General features: G+C 33.8%; 1 pseudogene; it reads left to right on the top strand.

Annotated features, from left to right (window-relative positions):
• Positions 1-18,330: 18,330 nt before the first annotated feature.
• Positions 18,331-18,632, top strand: LOC144291899 (non-histone chromosomal protein HMG-17 pseudogene; annotated as a pseudogene).
• The last annotated feature ends 316 nt before the right edge of the window (positions 18,633-18,948 follow it).

Genomic DNA, 18,948 nt, shown 5'->3' with positions numbered 1-18,948 from the left:
CTCTACTCCACCATTAAAATGCAACCTCCACGGAAGCAGGAAATTTGTCTTTTTTGTTTATTTTTATAACATTGTGGCTAAAACATTGCTACAGTCTTAACAGGCATGGAGTAAGAATTTGTCTAACCTATTAATTAATGAAGAAGCAGTAAGCCTCATCAAGTATGGCACTAGAACAAACAAAAAGTTGACTGATTAATTTTGAGTTTAATTTTCATGAGTACCATTAAATTAATTACACTGCATGTGAACACATTATCAAAGGTATCTCTAGAAGGGTCATTCTTGAATTCTATCATGCTTAATGATCACTTGGTGAACTAGTTAAAAATGCAGATCCTCAACCCCATCATTAAAAATTCTGCTTTAGTGGATCTGGAGTGGACCTCCGCAAATCGCTTAACAGTCATTGAACAAGTACCCTAAAGAATATGGTCAAGTTGCTATTTCAACCTAGGCTCTAGAGCTTTTACTCAGATTTCAATATGTAAAACAAATTTCATATATTTACCAGCATTTTCTCCATGCTTTTAAGTACTGGTTTTTATAAAACTATAGACCTATAAAATATATACCAATTTCATACTATATTGAATAAATATGGAACATGATATTTTGAGAAAAAAACATTGCATGTTCATCATGCTCATGATGGAAGACTGCATGTAGACTTGTACCTTCATTTTAAACATGTTCAAGTGGTAAACTCAAATAGATACAGTTATCTGTGCACATGAGTACTAGACCCACTAAGCCAAAGAGGTGGATTTGTGGACATACTGGGATTGCACTTTGGCAGAAAACTTAGATTCATAGCAAAAGTCACATCCTCATGAGTAGATAGACCATCCTGTGAGAAGTGATTGTTAGCAGGTGTCTGAAGTCTACTTATTAGTGTAAAAAATTATGTAAGCAAAGAGTAAGTATTGCTCATTTTGCATATGAAGGAAAGGGCATTGCAGCAATTTGAGCACTTTGCTCATTTGCAATGGGAATAGTCTTTTGAGTAGATATTTTGATGACCTTGTTTGATAGAATGTTTAGAAAGAAAAGTCCTGATTTTTTTTTTCTCACCTATAGAAACATTTACTTTAGGGTCATGGGGAATTTAGTATGCTATTGCTGTTGGCTCTATATTAAGGATGGTAGAAATATATTAGAATAAAGGTGTGTGATACGTAATCTGTTCTCAGGAGGACATAGAGTAATGAGCTCTGAACTCTGGCCATAGCATGCCTTACACATTCTAATGCTACATAACAATACATCCTTCTTGGATTTAATCCAATGGATATTCAGGTTCCGAGAACATGAGAAAGATATAATTATAACAGGAACGCATCCAAAAATATGTATAGTGTAGTGGATTCTAACATGAACAGTCTGTTGTCTGTCTTTGTCTTTTTAGATGCGTTAGCAGCTTTTTACATTGTTGGTTTTTGATACCACATGCATATTGTCAATGCCTAAATCTCCGGCTTGGACCTACCTCTCCCCCAAACTCATATATCCAGGTCCTTACTAGATATTTCCACTTGTATGTCTAATTACATATCTCAAATTTAATTCAACATATCCCAAACTGAATTCCTGCTCCTTCTCCAACCAAACATGGTCCATCCACAGCTTTCCCTATCTCAGTTGACAACTATCTCTTCAATTCCTTCATGAGCTCAATTTCCTGACTGTATTTCCATCATTGAGCACTTTCTCTTATACTTACAAATAATCTTCTAGGAAATCCTATTGGCTCTACCTTTAAAATACATACTATTTCCAACTACTTTTTACTGAGTCACTGCTATGAAATTGATCCAAGCCTTCTCCATGTCTTCTCTTGTTTGTTGAAATAGTCTCTGAAAATGTGTTCTATCCCACCATTGTGCCACTATATTCTATTTTAAACACAGAGGAAGTCATTAAAAGCATAACTCAGGACACATGCTTAAAGTCTATAATGGCTTTTTACTTCACCCTGAGTGAAAATTGAAGTCCTGAAATTGACCTACAAGACCCTATGTAATCTGGCCCTAGGTAGATTTCCACCATCTTCTCTGAAAACTAAACCTTCCTTTCATTTCCTTCCAACCACACTGTTTTCTTTTGTTGTTGTTGTTGTTGTTGTTGTTGTTGTTGTTGTTGTTTTTGCTTGCTCTTGAAATTGTCAAGCACAATCTTATTTTAGGGTCTTTGCTCTAGGTATTCCCTCCTCTTTGTCTCTGCTCTGTCTTACAATGTCTACGCAGTGAACCCTGTAACTGACTTCCAGTTTTTGTTCAAAGCTCATCTCTTAATTTGCTGTTCTTTTCAGCCCACTTAATATCACAACTTCTTTCTCCCTCTTATCACTTCACCCACTGTAGGCATTGTCGAGTCCCATTCCTGCCTCTGTTTTTTGCTTTTTATCTAGCTATTATGTTCATCAAACAAAATATGTAATATCCTTAACCAGTTATTAATTGTATGGGATCACACTATTGTAAAACAAAAAGGTACACAAATATACATATATAACACAAAGAATTATTAAAAACCAAAATCTGTATAATTGCTGCTTACTAGAAAAACCAAAGCATTGATAGCAGCTAAGAAGCACTCTCTCGCCCCCTCTAATTGCTCTTCTCTCCTTTCTCTGCAAATATTGTCACTACCCTGATTTCTCATACATTAATTAAATTTTGCAGGATTCGAACTTTGTGGTGTGTGTGTGCATGCGCGCACGTGTGTGTGTGTGTGTGTGTGCATATGTGTATGAATCCTATCTTCTTTCACTCCATGGTATTTTGTGAAACTCATCCATGTTGTTTCATCCAGCTGTCATGTTTTAATTTTCATTGCTAAATAAATTTCATTATATGACATATGACAAGTTATTTGTTCATTGTATCAGTGAAAGGACATTTGAGTTCATAATCTTTTTTTTGTTGTTGTTTATAGTCTACTATATCCCCAACATTTTAAGTTTGATGAAAATGAGAACTTTATCTATTGTATCAATCGATTAACATGAAAAATCTAGTACAGTGCCTTGAATATGACAAGTAACTTAAATATTTGTTGAACTGAAATAAGTTGAATTAAAAATTGGAGTAGATTCTATTGGTTTGTTGTTGGAAATAATGAAAATCCTTATATTTTGATTGATTTTTGAAAGCTTTTATTCATATTTCACTAATATTTATATAGCATTTACAAACAATTGAAAATAAAATAATGATTTGGAGTTTGTGAAGAGTATGTTATCAGTGTGTATAAACAGTTTGGGGAAATAGAGCTCAAATAGCTTTTCATGACCTAATACATCACACAGAATTGAAAGATAAGATTGGTCAGGATTATCAAAAAAGTCTGACGTTAATCTTATATAAATAAGATTGAAGCATCAAATGCCAATAATAGTCATATAATATTTTAAAATTTATAAATATCTAGGAAATTTACAACACTGTAGACTATTTAGGAAAAATTATTTTGCCTAGTTAAGGAAAATAGGTATTATAGACATGAAGCATTTAAATGTATAAATTTAATTTCTCATGGGTTGTTTTATTATGAATATTTGATAATATCCAAGAAAGGTGAGTTATCACATTATTAATGGTTTGTATGACAATTAATTAACTAAATTAATAATGAATGGTGGCATTATGGGGCTATCTAATTCATTTACTATGTAATAACATACCAGTTAATGCTTAAGAAAGTGGCCAGTCATTATCAATGTACCATTGTGCGTTGTGCTAACATTAATCGTATCAAATTAATGTAGTGTTACTTTTATCTTAAGCAGGCATTAATGAACGCCTCATCATTTCAAAATGTTGCCATGACATATTATCAAAATATCAAATGCTTAGCTTAATGTTTAGTATAAAAAGGTTCATTTGATACTCATGTTAATGAGATTTTTTTTCTTTTTATTACAGGTATAATTAAAGTCAGGTATTATAAAGGTTTTTTAGGTTATTTAAATATATAACAGGACCACCTTCAAAGTTGTACTTGTGAAGAATAATAATACATTTAAAGCTATGAGAATTCTTTTTTCATACTCCACTTTTAGCCAGAAGATCAGTTCATTTCTATTAAGAGACAGAAATATGACTTCATATTAATGATGGAATCAAAACAGATGGAGCTATCTAATGGTTCAGGCAGGAAATTGGAGTAGGAATTATAGCTTCTTACCCTTATATCTACCACTGATTCACTAAATAACCTTGGGCAAATTACTTAAGCTGCCAGGTCAAATTTTCTAAGTGCACGTCTTCTTTTTTTATGCCCAGAGCTCACATTAACAGAAAAAGGAAGCTCTGGAGATATAGAAAAAGGAAATGATATAATATAGAGTGGAGGAAAAAGCCTTTGGCATGAAAGAGATTAAGTGGCTTACCCAAAGTTTCACAGTTCGTATGTGGACTATGGGAGATTCAAATTCAAGTATGTGACTCATTGGCCTCAAGTACCAAGCTTTTAATATCAGTTGTAAAATAGCTGCCTTGATTTTGATAGTATAAGCTCAGGGTTTTCCTGGGAAATTACAGATGTCTAATAAATATCACTCTTTTCAGTCTTTTCTCTCATACCCAATGCTTTTGATATTTACTCTAAAAACAGCATATAGATTTATGTGCTTATTTAATCTAGACTCTACTGTCATAATTCTAGTACTTATTATTTCTCATCTAGGCATTGATTTAAAAATTGTTCTCAGTGACGCCACTGTTTTCCCAAATTTATTTCTGCCTTCATGCTTTATAAAACCAATAGATGATATCTAAGACCATTGGAATGGTGGTAGAGCACACAGAAAAGAAGGAAGGCTATGCAGAGCTCTTTAAACATGAACATTTACCAGTCATGTAGTGGAAGGATCCAAAAAAAGAGTAATATATCCTTGTCTCTGTCTTGAATCTTCTTTCTGACCAAATTCATTAACGCAATACAGTGATTTTGCTTCTTATATGTTATCTATCAACAAATTTCTATCCAAATGGGCATTTCTCTAATTCAAACTTACTTTATTCTTTAGAAATTTTTCTCTAGTCTCCTCGTTTCTAATGTTCCTTCTGCAAATTTATCCTCCATATCATCTATTTAATATGTTTCTGTGATCTTTTTAACATTAGTTTTAATCTAATTTATTTAATCTCAAATAAATCCGAACTTCTAATTTGCCGACCACACATGACATCCGTATACCTTTGCTTATACTATGTCCTCTGCTGGAATGGCCACAGTTTTCTGTTTCTAATATTCACTCTTTAGCACTTGACTTGAATTTGACCTCCGTGAACCTTTTATGCTTTTGTTCACACCAATTATTGGTGTTCTCCTTCTGTGTTTCCACAGTGCATTGCATATACTACTATAGTTGCATGTATTCCATTATTATGTAATTATGTTCCATATATTTTGTAATTGTTTCCATTTTTTTCTATCAAATTTTGCTCTTTAGAGATGGTACTATATATAACTAATTCAAATGTCAAAGAAAACAAATTCACACTAGTTGGAGTTAAACAAAAAAACTCTATTTAAGACTATTGCAATAACAGGGACCAAGACTATTGCAGTAGAGAAGAGAGACAACTCAACTCCATCATAAGGAAAGGTGGGAGGTGTTTTAAGCACTGAGGTGAACTGGTGGAAAAACACAGCATGTTAGGGAAGAGGTTGGTCATGTGACTAGGCCTTTCTTTTCTTTTCTTTTCTTTTCTTTTCTTTTCTTTTCTTTTCTTTTCTTTTCTTTTTTCCTTTTTTTTTTTCTTTTCTTTTCTTTTCTTTTCTTTTTCTTATTGACATTGATGCCTATAGGGGTTAGGCTCCTACACTCCCACAGAGACTGGGAGTTAGGAGTGTTGTCTTCCTTGATGATTACATTTCAAATGGATGGCTGCAGGGTCCTTTAAGAATACTGTTTCTGGGTCATAGAACTGGCAAAAGGCTGGGAGAAGATTTACACCTCAAAGGAATAGAGAAAGAATTCACAATTGCAAGTTTTCTAAAGTAAATGCTCTAAGAAAAGGCAGATTAGAGGCCTATAGACAGGAAGAAGCCTGTCTAAAGTTCAGTCAAGCTGAGGAGAGTATTAAGGCCATTTTAATCAATATTTATATTCACAGTTCTGAGACATATTAAACACTCCAGAAATTTTACTCTGCTGCAATGTCCTATGAGTTCTAACAAGATATTGTAGCACAAACATTTTCTTGAAGTCATTATTATTTTTGCTTATGACATATGCACTGGGCATTTGATGCAGGGCATAGTATGAATATTTTCTTTCCTTTAGTTCCCTTGTTTGGGTAACAATGAGTTCCTTCCTCATTATTTTTCCTTCCCTTCCTCCTTGTTGCCTTCTCTGTAGGTTCTGGTTCCTAACTTCTAGCTCACTCCAGGGAGGTCCACTAACTTCCATCTAAGTGCCAAATCTGTCCTTGCTTCTATCCTGGGGAGTCAGGAGCAATTCTTTACTTTATACAAAGCAGGAAAAAAAAGACACTATCATGCTAATTTGATTACCACGATTACCACTCATGGACCTAAGTAGATATCATAGTATATTAAGCACACACACAGGTACAAGCACATGCACATACACATACACATTTGTGTACACACACTTACACTATATATCTAAGAGGTAAACTTGGAATCTGTGAATTTAAAGTCAGGTTAACCAAAACTTCCCAAGTGAAATGCAAAGAAGAAAAAAATGAGGAGAAAGCCAGAACACAACATCCACAAACATCCTTTGAAAATTTCAAAGGTATTCACATGGGCGATTGGAATATCATAGTAAAAGAAAGAAAGAATGGAAAGGAAGATGTATTGAAATGACAATGGCCAAGATCTTTCCAAAGTTACTGATAGACACCAAATCACACATCCGGGAAGCTTAAAGGACATCAAGCAGAACAATACCAATACACCTAAGCCTATTATATTCAAACTGCAGAAAAATAGACAAGAGAAACTCTTGAAAGAAGAAGGATACATAAGTACAGGTTGCACTTTACTCATAGGGGGAACAAGAATAAGAATTACAACGAATATCTCATTAGAAACTATGTAGATGAGAGAGAATGGTATATATTTTAAGTATTTGCATTTAAAAGATTCAATATAATATTCTATATCCAGCAAAATTACCCTTTGAAAGTGAGATAAATACTTTCTCAAACAAAAACTGTGGAAGTTATTGCCACCAGACTTGCCCTACAAGGGTTGTTGAAAGAAGTTTGTTGGTGAGAAGGGAAACAATGTCAGTCAGAAATTTGGATCTACATAAAGAATGAAGAGCATTCATTCCATGAAGAGGAAACAAATAGTTTTGAGAGGGGAAAAAAAAACACATATATAATCTTTCTCCCTCAAAATATCTCATATGAATTACTGTAAACGACGGCTTTCCAGCCATGGAAACTGTAGTAGTTATACTTCCTACAACAGAGCAAGGTAAAACTGCACATGCATTTGCTTCTTCAAAAAACATTGTATCTGGTGGGTTGGGTGGCTCAGCTGGTTAAGTGCCTGACTCTTGGTTTCAGCTCAGGTCATGATCTCATGGGTCATGAGATCTAGCCCTGTGTGGGGTTCTGTGCACAATGGGGGAGTCTGCTTGAAGACTCTCTCCCTCTGCCCCTTCCTCCACTTGTACATATTCTCTCTCAAATAAATTAATAAACCTTTAAAAATAAACATTGTGTCTGTACACACTTAGCATTTGTGTTATTTACAGGAATTGCCCTAAAGTAGTGCTCTCAGCATAGATACTGCCGCTGGAGAGTTTATGATTTAAGATGGTGACCGGGGATCCCTGGGTGGCGCAGCGGTTTGGCGCCTGCCTTTGGCCCAGGGTGTGATCCTGGAGACCCGGGATCGAATCCCACATCGGGCTCCCGGTGCATGGAGCCTGCTTCTCCCTCTGCCTGTGTCTCTGCCTCTCTCTCTCTCTCTGTGACTATCATAAATAAAAAAAAAAAAAAAAAAAAAAAAAGAAGATGGTGACGGAAAACTATGAGATGTGAATAAGGCCAATGAAATATATTCTTTAATGAAGTCTATACATAAGATAAGATTGCATATTATGCATTTGCAGAAGATAGCAGTGTATGAAGGGGTTGTTAGAAAACAAGTACAAAAAATAATTCTTACAATCAGGTAGAGTGCCTTAAAGAAATTGGGATTATCTATGATCAATTTCAGAATTTAAGTGATAAAACAAGAGTATTGGATAAATGAACAACAGGGAAGAGCTATAGTTATTAAAAACTGGTTTGTGAATCTGCTGTGATTCTTCCTTCTTATTCAGTTCACACACATAGATAAGTTTGGTGGCACAACATATTCCCAATTTGTATTCCTCCCCTTTTGTTTGTGAGAAGAGTGTCAGAGGAGAATAGCTAATATTGAATTCTAATTTCACATCTGACATATTCTGTGGTTTCTTCATTTCTTTCACCATCATTATTTCCACTTAAGTATAGATGAGGGCTCAGCTGTTGAGTATTTTGCTGAAGCTCCTACAGCTTGAAATAGGTAATTAAAAATCTGCAGGAAGAAAACATAGTTGCAAAAATATGTTTTTAAATTAATTATCTATTACTACTATTTACTGAAGTAGGCAAAGGCCTGATAAGCCTAATGATCGGGGAAAAAAAAATGAAGCAAAACAAATAAATTGGAAAAGAGCAGAAGTAAGCCAAAATAAAAGAAAATGCAAGAATTTAAGAGAAAACTACTCAAAATCAACCCAAACTAATGGAAAATCTAAAAAGATGAAAATGCCTTTATCTAAGTATAAATTACCAAAATTTCCTTTGAAATAAATGGAAAAGAATGATATTTCAATTGTCATAGAAAATATGGGTAAGGTGATTAAAGTTAAAAACCGTAACAAACATGTTTGCAGTTGAATTTGATCTGTCCTGTTCAGAACATATTTCAGTTCTCTAAATTACTGAAGATGATTGAGAAGATGGAAATTTTCCCAATTCAATATACAAAGCCAGCATAACATGTGATTATATCAGTTGAAGATAAAAAGGCATTAAATAAAATTCAAATGTCAATTCTAATAAGAGCTCTTAAAAATAAGAACAGATGCTACTATTTAAATGTAATAGACTATTTAACAAAAGTGAACAGCAAACATTATTTTAAATAGAGAAGGTTTGAAGTATTTAATTAAAGCAATGGTATCCTTTATCATCATTGATCCTTGTATCTTTGGAAATGGTACATGTAAAGCAAAGAAATAACTAGAGCAAATAATGGAAAAAACCAGATAAAACTATCTTTTACTGTTAATAATATGATTTTATACCTTAAAAGCCCCAAAATAATGCTTTAAAAATACCATATTTAATAATAGGTTTCTGTGTCAACATGTGGGTCCACTACTTAGTCTCCATTATAGCAAAAGGCACCTGGATACATAAATGAGAGAAAAAGTTCCACTGAAAATCAAGACAGAAATTTGTGTGAATATTACATAGGGATAACATTTTGAAAAGTCATAATTCTGATATGAAGAAAGCTATATTATTTTTGAATATCTGAAAATGTGATCTTAGTCAATGGGAAGACAATATTTGTCATTCCTCTTGATTAAAATGCAAAAAATTAATCATACCAAAATAAATTTATAAATTGAATGCAATTGTACACAAAATTCTAGTAGAATCATGAAAATTATGAGCAGTAAAGTGAAATTTCCCTTACAGATACCAGATAATGGAAGAAAATAGAGAAGCAAAATAGACCATCATTATTTTCATAACAAAGCACAAGACACTTATTATTTCAATGCAGTGTGAAATATTTAATATAAGACATTACACAGTTTAAAATTCACGGAAGAAAATAGAAATGGAAGTACATTTTATATCATACCCAACAATAAATTTCAGATAGTTTAAGGTTTAAATTAAGGCAGTATTAGCTGTCTTCTGATAGATCTACTCTATAATGCAGATGGACAAAAGAAATATGCAGATTTCTGAATAACATGATACTACTTTATTAAAATAGTCTCTAAACCTCTCTCCTCCGTCCTACTGTATGTATGTTTAAGAGAGAGTGTACATGTGTGTTGGGGGAGTGGATACGGAGACTTTCTGTCTCTCATGAATAAATAAATAAAATCTTAAAAAAATTTTGCTGACATTTTCTTTTTTTTTTTTTTTTTAAGATTTTATTTATTTATTCACAGGAGACACAGAGAGGCAGAGACACAGGCAGAGAGAGAAGCAGACTCCATGCAGGAGGCCTGATGTGGGACTCAATCCCGGGACCCTGTGATTTTATATAAACATATTTTTGGAGAAAGAAGAAGCAAAAAAGAGATAGGTAACCCACAGTCTGCCTCCTTTTCCATAGCAAAATAGGTTTATACATAATCACATTCCTACATGAATGTAAAATATACATACTCATGTGTATCTCCCACATGATTTAAGGAAGGTTCACAGGCATTTTTGCTTTGTAGAATCAAAATCATCTCCTAACATTTTGAGATTGTGTATTATACTTATTCTGTATTTTTAAAATTTGTTTTACTACATATTCTTGATCTGTCTCTTTTTAGCGTTCTGTTTCCTCTACTACGTGTTGTCTTCCCTTGACAGTGACCGTATTCTCTACAGATTGTTTACTGACTCAGCTCATTTCTCCTTGGAGTTTCGGAGTTGTATCTGGTAATGTGTACCTACAGGGGGCCAAAGTCTAGACCCTGCTTTTGTCTTATCTAGGTGATATATAATGAGAAGGGAGGGATGGACCTTCACAAGAAGAAACACAGGCTTTCCAGAACTGCTGTGACCTTTGCTGGTGAGCTGTCTCTCCATCAACAACTTCTTTCTTCAGGGTTTTTAAACTCTTTGAAAGGACCATAATGGAAGGAAAAATGACTTTTAGAATGTAATCCTGAGGGTTTGATAGAGTGAATGCTCAATTCAGCTCTTCAACCTACTTCTTTCACTATTTTCTCAGCCCAGCAGGTTTTCAAGCTGTTGTGATTTTACCCCAGGGGCTTCTGGTGGTAGACAGAGCTGTGTTACATCTCAAAGGGGAGCAGAGAGGGACCCTTGCTGACCAATGAGAAGGTGAGACAAAGAGAGTTAAAAATCTCTTCCTCAAAAAAAAAAAAAAAAAAAAAAAAAATCTCTTCCTCACCTCATTTGTCACTCCTGGGACTCTTTCCAAAGTAAAAATTCTTGACAGCCAGGAGCTACCCCATGACTTGGTCATTGTTTGTTTGTTTTATACCTCCCTTGAACTACATTATCTCACCTTTTCATCTAAGGTTAATTTTGCTTTTCTGATGTTTCTGTTCAAAAGCATCCATTATTTCATAATTGGCATTAGGTGTTTTGAACTATGGTATAATTTTTAAATGTCTTGGTCATTTTCTTCAAAAAAAGTTGAACATTGAAAAGTCTTCAATCACTTTTAATTAAGGACGTGTGTGTTTGAGTGCACATTGTTATTGTGATGTTTTGCACAATAGCACCGCAGTAACCACAGGTTGTAATTTGAGATGGCTTTTGTTTTTACTTTTCTTGCGTTTTGCATTTCTAGCATTTTCTGTTTGCTTGTCCCATGCTGATGCACTTCTTTGTAGTTAGCTGTAGCTTTTTACTCCAAACTGCCCAGTTGTTGTACTTCCTGCTGATAATACTGTATTGTTAGAAATCTAACATTAGCCTTACAAACCACTGGAGTACTGGCCTTTGGCTACATTGTCTGTAGGAATGCCAGGTGCCCATGCATTCGGCATTAATGTGTGATATAGTCCATTAGCCTCAAGTCTTTATGAGATCCTCTGAGGTTGGCTGAATGTTCCATACAGACTTTAAATAAAACAAATTTATTGACTTAGTGTAGGGCTTTATTGTCTGAATCATTTTTGGACTGCCCTTGAACATTTTTATTTGTTAATACATTTATTAATTTTTACTCTTTACATGCTGTTGATTTCAGAATATTTTATTGTCTGTGAATATTATATTTGGTTATGTAGGGTTTTTATTTATAAAACTCCTGTATTAAATTGGACTTACACACACTAAATGTTGTGTTTACCATTTTCCTTTAATGCAGAACTATATAAATATAAAAAAGTTATGGAGAATTTGACTATAAGCACAAAAGAAGTGAAATACAAATGTAATAATTATTTATATTACTTAGCTAGAGACCTCTAAATTTTAGGTGAAATACCTGAGGAGAAAGTGTGAAAGTTGTAAGCTGGTACACCACATTAATATATTGATTTAATAATATTTACTTGATAGCTTGAGGAAGGTGTTGGAATTGGTCTTTGGTAATATGACTTTACAAGCTCTTTTTAAAAACTTTACATTTATAGGTCTTTAAAAACTTATTTTCAGGAATTTCATTCCCCCTGATATAACCATGTATGTAAATCTATAGTATATTTTCCATGCTCACAGAGGTAAATTCTATTTCTAGGTAGACAGGGACTTCTGAAAAAATTAAACACAAACAGCATCTTCTAGGCTAATCGCTGCTGCCTAAGTTACAGCCCCAAACACACATCATCAAAAAGAGATAATGTGGAACGCCTGGGTAGCTCAGTGGTTCAGCATCTGCCTTTGGCTTAAGGCATGATCCCCAGGTCCAGGAATGGAGTCCCGTATCAGGCTCCCTGTGAGGAGTCTGCTTCTGTCTCTGCCTATGTCTCTGCCTCTCTCTCTGTATGTCTCTCATGAATAAATAAATAAAATCTTAAAAAGAAAAAGAAAATGTAAGCAAAATTCAACATTGATCCATAGCAATTTTCAGAAAAAGAGCATATTACAAAATGTTTCTATATGGATAGAGAAACATTCTTCACCATCAGATCCATCTCTGGAACCCATGACTAATCAGGTGGAGACTGCACAGGAAAAAAAAATAGTCCTCAGGACCCTAACCATGACACGTAGGTAAAATCACATTCAGAATGAGAGTCTCCTCTTGCCTGTGGGAATACTGGGACCAGGTCTGAGATAAGGTACATCTGAATGCTGGATACTGGAGAATGGAATGGAAGGAGTTAGAAGATGTTAGTTCTGAGGAGGCAGTCTTGGGGAGGACCACTTCAAGGGGAAAAGGAGTGACCTAGAGAGGTGAAACATTTGTGGCTAGGTGGCAGGGTGGAAATAAATGAGTAAAGAAATAGAAACTAATGGTCCTACAGAATCAACAGTTACACAAAATCAGAAGAGCAATCAACCCTTTTTCACTTAAAAAGATGAAAATAATGAAATTACACTATGCTATGCTTTAAAAAAAAGTTACTTTCATAGGACACTAAGTCAACTACTCAGAACTGTTACTCCTGCCTATATAGAATAACTTCTTATTGCTGGTCAGGGTTTTATAAGGAATAGAAAGTAGCTAACAACAGAGCAACAAACTTTTACAAGAAGAAGAAAAGAAAACAACAATAAATTTCTGTGGTAAAAATCTATTCCTCAAAACACACAAAGCAAACATGAGTGGAAGCAAAAGTAAAACAAAATGTCTTGAAACATTTTTTCAAGGAAGTATCTGTAGAAATAACTGTAGATAAATTGCATCTGAAATTAAACACAGATCAGAAATGACAAAATCAGGAAGCTGTCAAATGAGGTCTGATAGAGTTCTATAAAAGTACAAGTAAAAATCATTTGGGGAAATGATCACATTTTAGAGAGTTCAAATTATAATTTTCATAAAACCATTAAAATGCATTATTAAAATATAATAAAGTACAATAAAATGCACATTGACAAGCATGCATTGGCAAACAGAAATTTTAAAAAATGAAAATGAATTAAAATAGACAAAATGATGATCAGAAGAAGTGGGATGGAGGTAAACAGTAGACCAAGAGAGACCAATATTGTTATAATTAACATGTATGAAGAATAAGATAAATAAGTGAAATAGAACTAATCATTAAGACTATAATCTAAGGATACTTCCCCCAAATATAAAGAGAACCTGAATCTATATATTGACACTAACCATATGCAACTTGGTGAATTGATTCACAGTTAAAAATTTCCAGGCATACTAAGTAAATTAATCGACTTTAGTATTAAAGGAAAAAATCCTCTGAACTTTCCATCCAAAGAGTCCCCTACCTGAAAGAGAATTTGGCTGTAATCAAAATCCTTAATACCAATATAGAAGGAAGGGTAAGGCGAGCAACATTTTCAAGAAGTTCAAGGAAAGAAAATGCAAGTTGAGCATTTATTATATCAAAGCAATAGAAAAAAACTGTTTAAAGATGAAAAAAAAATGTAGGGACTTCTGTACTCATGAGGTCTGCTTGATGAAAATAGAATAGTCTACAACCACAAAGGAATTCACTAGAAAGAAATGGTAAAAGGATGATCAGTGAGCTGTTAATATATTTAAACATAGATTTAAGACTAAAAGTAAGGAGATAGCATGCAGAATGTTATATTAAATGTTATATGTTCTAAGAAAATGAAAAAAAAAGATCAGAGAAGAGAGGGAAAAAAAGGAGGAAAACTTGAATAACCTCACTGAGTAGTTGAACCTCATAGTTGACAAAGAACTTAAACCTACCAAAACTAGTAGAGACCTCCTCCACATAGAAAAAAAAAAAAAAAAAAAAGGAAAAAAAAAAGAAAAAAAGAAAAGCTATTGGGTATGCCATAGAAGGCATAAAAGGAGTAAAGGAGTAAAAATGTGATGATTAAGAAAGCCTTAAAAAAAGCATGGGCAAATGTATCTTAGAAAGTACAAGTAAAATTTATGATAAATAATTACACATTAACAGACACTTTAAAATAGGAAAGGCTTCAGCTCTCAATGAATACAAAGTAATTTTGAATATCAGCATTTCCAGAGGCACCTGGGTGGCTCAGTGGTTGAACATATGCCTTTGGTTTAGGGTGTGATCCTTGGGTCCTGGGATTGTGTCCTGCAGGGGCTCCCTGCAGGGTTCCTGCTTCTCCTTCTGCCTGTGTTTCTGCCTCTCTCTGTGTGTCTTTCATGAATAAATAAAAATAAAATTAAGAAAATATATCTAAATTTCCAGTAACACAAAAAGCAACTAGTTAAAGCAAAAACTACAAGAAATTGAAGAAGGAAAGGCTGAAATACACTCATATTAGGAGCCTTTAACATATCACTGAGTCAAAGACAGGTCAAATGGGCAAAGAATAAGTAAGATACTACAACTCAAATTAGATGAATATATATACAAAATTTTCAAAGTGATAATAGAGAATATATTTCTGAAGCTTACAGAGCATTCTAGAAAATTTAATATGTATTAAGTAAAAAAAAAAAAAGAAAAGACCAACAAGTTCTAAAATGTAGATACATTACAAATATTATTTTCTGGTCACAATACGAAAAACTAGAAACTAATGTTATAGCAAAAGAACAAAATATCATTCTACACAGAGATTTAAAAATTCTTTAAGAGGGGGCAGCCCCGGTGTACCCCGTTCAGCCCAGGGTGTGATCCTGGAGACCTGGGATCAAGTCTCATGTCGGGCTCCCTGCATGGAGCCTGCTTCTCCCTCTTCCTGTGTCTCTGCCTCTCTCTCTCTCTCTGTGTCTCTCATGAATAAATAAATAAAATCTTTAAAAAAATTCTTAAAGAGAAATTGGTGAAAGAGAAATACAAACCCAACTAACAGTATTTATATTAAAAGTAATTATTAAAACACTTGGTATCAAAATCTATAAGTTAAAAATGAAACACTGAGTAGAAGAAAATCCATATCATTGTGTTATATGTACAAACACATATCAGTAAAAACAAGACAAGGAAAATAAATGGGAAAAAAATCTCAAAGTAATAAGTAGTAAAAATTTAGTAAACTTAAAATGAGGAAAACAATATCAATAAAAGCAGAAATTAATACAGTAAGAAAAAAAGCAGTAGCTAAATATGCATGCACATATATATACACAACATATATAATCATATATATACTTATATTATGGATATATATACATAACTATATATACATAATGTGTATTTGTACATATAATACATATATATTTGTGTTTAGATGATAGACTCTGAAAAAAATAACATAATACACAAACCATTACCTAATATATAACAACAGAAAAACAATAAATTACAAATATTTACAGAATAAGAAATGAAAAAGAAAATCATTTAAATAGAATATATTGGGATGCCTGCACGGTTCAGCAGTTGAGTGTCTATCTTCGGCTTAGGTTGTGATCCTGAGGTCCTGAGATCGAGTCCGTATCGGGCTCCCTACAAGGAGCCTGCTTCTGTCTCTGCCTCTCTCTGTGTGTCTCATGAATAAGTAAATAAAATATTTAAAAATAAACAAATAGAATATATCAATATCTTATGAGTATTTTGCATAACTCTATGCAAATTAACTTAAAATCTAGATGAATGTCTTGGAAACCTAACATTAAAAATTGGCAACAATTTTGAGAGAGAATTTTTAGATATTTAGAAAGAGAAATGTTTTTTTTATTTAATTAATTAATTAATTAATTAATGATAGTCACACAGAGAGAGAGAGAGAGAGAGGCAGAGACACAGGCAGAGGGAGAAGCAGGCTCCATGCACCGGGAGCCCGACGTAGGATTCGATCCCGGGTCTCCAGGATCGTGCCCTGGGCCAAAGGCAGGCGCCAAACCGCTGCCCCACCCAGGGATCCCAAGAGAAATGGTTTAAACACACGTTTCTACAGAAGAGAAAAAAGAAAAAGTAAAGTTTAATTTGTTTTATTTAAGCAGGTAAATGATTATATGTAAACATGATAAAGACAACATAAAAGGCTGACTCACTGATAAATATAAACACAAAATTTCTAGATAAATATTAGCCTGTTAAAAAGAATATAGAGAAATAATATAGCATGACCATAAATCTGGGATCCATTCTAGAAATTTAGTTCACTCATGATTCAATATTAATAAATATATTAATGTAATTAGTATAATAGACCTATACAAACATAGCATCTGCAAAGAAACAGAAAAGACCCAAATTTAACATTATTAATATTAATACATACATGTACATCATACAAACCAACATAGAGAGTTAGAAAGATGAAGTGTTATAACTGTTGATGACTCTAGAGTGACAAGCATGTGAGTGATGATATTTAACAATGAGTCTCCCAACATTTCTGTAAGTTGGGAATGTTAAAGAAATGGAGGAGGAAAATCATAAAACATTTTCAAAAATCTGATTTAAATCAATGTGAGTCATCTTTAAAATAGCAAAGGCATTGACCTACTTTTATTTTTTAAATCTGAGTTCCGGAGACAATTTCTAGGAAAGAATTTTTTCTTACATGTCAGTGAAGTATTCCATAGAATCAAGACCACTAAGAAGCAGTTATGCTGAAACATTTTCAAAGTGTGTATAGCTATCTCTGAAAATTTGAGGCTGCTTCAGGTTATCTCAGTGAGATTATACTAACCACCGATACTTACCCTCTTGACAAATCCAGCTGACTAGCTTGAGTAAATGTTTAATGTTTGTTTTACAGTATATTTTACAACCAAATTATATAACACTACTTAACACACATCTTCAGAGTAGGTTATGCTGTCCAAATGTGGTTAAGATTATGGGATTTTTTTTTTTGATCAAAACATTGTTACAAATTTAAATGATAAACTAATAAAAATGGTTAAAACATGAGATAGAATTCAGCAAATTCTAATATTTACAGTATCATAACATCATGAAAAGAAACTGTATTTTAAGTTATATTGTATAAATTTTGTTCTTGACTTTTCATATAATTTGATATAATTCAAATTTCTACAATAAGTAATGGAGCTCACTGTCACTAAATAATATCACAGCATCATGCTCCTAGTTTATGAATAGGTTTTTCCCTTTGTCCCTAATTATCCTTTTTATGCTTGTTTGTGCTCTTTCCTTTATTGTACTTTTTTGTTATTTCTTTTTCTAGATGAGCAACCAAACTTTCAGTAGTAGATAGAAATTCAAGCAAAATATTTGTATTTATTAATATGCAGAAAAAATGGGGGAAAAGATGATTTATTCCTCCTTTCAGCTTCCAAAGTTTAAATAAATACACTGTTTAGTGAGAGGAAAAGGATTTTGGGAGTTTGATGGTACAAAATCCTGAGGACGGTTCTTTAAATAAAATCTCCTCAATTCAAACTCCTCTCCTCCTATACTTACTTATGAGAATCAGAGAAATCGAGCAGTGTGAAGAAGAAGAGCTGGGAATGACCCCCGGATGTGGCCAGAGCCAAAGCCGTGCATCCCCCATCCCTGTGGCCAGTGCTTACATCCCCCGCCGTGGCCCCATGCCCAAGAGAAAGGCTGAAGGGGAGGCTAAAGGAGATACATCCAAGGTGAAGGATGAGCCACAGGGAAGATCTGCAAGGTTATCTCCTAAACCTACTCCTCCCAAGCCAGAGCCCAAGCCTAAAAAGACCCCTACAAAGAAGGGAAAGAAGGCACCCAAAGGGAAAAAGGGGAAAGCTGATGCTGGCAAGGATGGAAATAACCCTGCAGAAAATGGAGATGCCAAAACAGACCAGGCACAGAAAGCTGAAGGTGCTGGAGATGCCAAGTGAAGTGTGTGCATTTTTGTTAACTGTGTACTTCTGATGACTGTACAGTTTGAAATACTATTTTTTATCAAGTTTCATAAAAATGCAGAATTTTGTTTTACTTTTTTTTTAAAGCTATGTTGTTAGCACACAGAACACTTCATTGTCGTCTTGGGGGAAGGGCATGTGTCACTAATAGAATATCTCCAAAGCTAGAATGATCACAAGGGGAAAAACACCATTCCCTTCTAGTTTTGAGAAACTTCCGCTTGGCTCCCAGGAGGATGGATTCCTTGATGTTGACACACATGAGCCACGTTGGTGGTGTGGAAAAACTAAAATTCATTTTTTTTGTAATGTCCTCTTCTC

Source organism: Canis aureus, chromosome 20 (assembly GCF_053574225.1).
Source record: "Canis aureus isolate CA01 chromosome 20, VMU_Caureus_v.1.0, whole genome shotgun sequence".
Classification (NCBI taxonomy): Eukaryota; Metazoa; Chordata; class Mammalia; order Carnivora; family Canidae; genus Canis; species Canis aureus.
Note: the sequence above shows the minus strand (reverse complement) of the source record. Positions and strands in the feature narration are given on the sequence as shown.